This window comes from Bos javanicus, chromosome X (genome assembly GCF_032452875.1).
Source record: "Bos javanicus breed banteng chromosome X, ARS-OSU_banteng_1.0, whole genome shotgun sequence".
Classification (NCBI taxonomy): Eukaryota; Metazoa; Chordata; class Mammalia; order Artiodactyla; family Bovidae; genus Bos; species Bos javanicus.
In genome coordinates this window covers 12,008,751-12,011,063 of record NC_083897.1, presented here as the reverse complement: position 1 = coordinate 12,011,063, position 2,313 = coordinate 12,008,751, and the positions used below count along the sequence as shown (strand labels likewise).

Genomic DNA, 2,313 nt, shown 5'->3' with positions numbered 1-2,313 from the left:
ATGAAGGATGCATCAATACACACATATTCCATGTTTGTGTGTGCTAGGTTGAAAATTATATGTATTTTTAACTTCCCAATATTATCACCTTAAATTTCCACTATTATGTTTTAATAAATAAGACTTTTTAATTATTTAAAATTTTTATTAACAGGTGCTTACAGTTTGTTGACTTTTTTGAAAAAATCAAGCTGTAAACTTTTATTACAAATTAGAAATGAGGTTTTTAAAAATATCAAACCTTGACCAAATATTAAACAATATTAAACAATTAAAAAACCTTTAAAGGTATATAAAGAAAAACCAGGCTCTTCGAAAAAAAAAAAAACACACCTTTTTTATTAACAAAAAGAAATGTCTTTATCTAAAAATAATAAAAACTCCATGCTAAATAGATAATGCAGACAGTTCTAGTTATCTGTTCAATGGACAAAAAGCAAGAACTTATGATCTTCTGTTGCAATATTTTGTTCATTTCTAATTGCTGGAATTTGATTTTAATTACTTCTTGTAGAATGACTAAACCAAACGATGGTAGAGATGATAGACTGTCATTGACTCAGCTCCGTCCTGCTCAGTCTAGAAAGCAGACAGATTCTTAGCTTATGGGTCAGCTGCTGTTTCTTTCCCATCTCCTGGTTGAGTGTCTGTATCAGTAACTGAGGTTGTGGCAGCACCAAGGTTGAGGTGGCTGCTGACTTTGGGCCTCATCTTGATTTTCCTTATTTTCTTCATTGCTGTCCTCTCTGGTCTGTGTTTGGCGAGGACAGCCTCTGTAGAATTGTGATCTAGGTATAACCCCATAGTTTATTCTGTCTCACTGGTCTACCTTGTTCTCTTGCACCCTGGTTTTCAGCACCCTCCATCACTTCTCCCTGCACAGGATGGTTGGAATGCTGTAGTCATTGTCCATAGGGTCTCCATACGTACTAAAGTGGGAACCTTCGCCTGCCATAGGGCCCTGGCATTCAGGAGCATTCTCCAATCTCTCATTCTCTTCCTCATTCTCACTGTTCTGCTAATTCTGCTGATAACTGGGTGGACATGGATAGCTTCCCTAATGGTTATGGTCTGCTATATTTACTGCCTGGTGATGGAACTCCACCAGGACCAGTAACATCTGCTGCCTCCACAACCTTTTCTCCTTCAACAACATCAGACTCCACACTCTCTCCATTTCCTACTCTGCAAAGCTACTTCCTGGGGCTATTTTTCTTTATGGGGTTTGCTGTACTAATATTGATACATTTTCCTTGGTGGCATTCCTGTTGGTGAAACCATATCTGTTTCTTACATTGAACCATTTAACAGTTCCTTCAACCTTCATTGTGATGACCTTGTCGCCACTGATATATGAGCCTGCCCAGGCCACTGCTTCTTGCATGACTGCCCATTTGACATGGTTTGTGTCCTCTGTGCTGAGGGCAGGGCAGCAGGCAGCTGTTGGGTCAGCCTCTCACTGTTCATGGTTGCGATGATGACTAGGACCAACTGTGGCAGCTGGGGTTCCTCCCGGTTTGTTATGATAACAAGGTGGCAATGTGGGCTGCTCAGGACTTTCTGGGGTCGTGCTCTTCAAATTTCAGTGAAACAGTTGTCACTACACTGTCATTCAAGGACTCGCCGTTTGCCCTAATGAGCCATTTTCACATCTTTGCTATGAAGGTTCTAGATATAATTTAGATTCTGACAATGAGCTGCACCAGAAATAGACTTATAGAGCAGAAGAGTAAAAGAAGTTGTTTGTCTTTATTGCAGTAGGCAGCAACTGTTGATATTGCATTCACCAGACCTGACTAATTGTAACAGTCAGCAAGAGTTCTTTCCTCCCTGTAAGTCACAAATGTCAGAGCTCCAGGGAAAGTGTGACATTTTCAGATGTTTCCTACACTGTCCTTACCAAATTTATTTTCAGTTCAGTTCAGTCACTCAGTCATGTCCGACTCTTTGCAACCCCATGAACTATAGCAGCCAGGCTTCCCTGTCCATCACCAACTCCAAAAGCTTGCTCAAACTCATGCCCATTGAATCGGTCTCATCCTCTGCCATCCTGTTCTCCTCCTGCCTTCAATCTTGCCCAGCATCAGGGTCCTTCCAATGAGTCAGCTCTTCGCATCAGGTGGCCAAAGTATTGGAGTTTCAGCTTCAGCACCAGTCTTTCCAATGAATATTCAGGACTGATTCCCTTTAGGATAGACTGGTTGGATCTCCTTGCAGTCCAAGGGACTCTCAAGAGTCTTCTCCAACACCACAGTTCAAAAGCATCAATTCTTCAGCACTCAACTTTCTTTATAGTCCAATTCTCACATCCGT

The 2,313-nt window shown here is 41.2% G+C and overlaps 1 pseudogene; it reads right to left on the bottom strand.

Annotated features, from left to right (window-relative positions):
- Positions 1–519: 519 nt before the first annotated feature.
- Positions 520–1,454, bottom strand: LOC133242312 (Y-box-binding protein 1-like; annotated as a pseudogene).
- Positions 1,455–2,313: the final 859 nt, after the last annotated feature.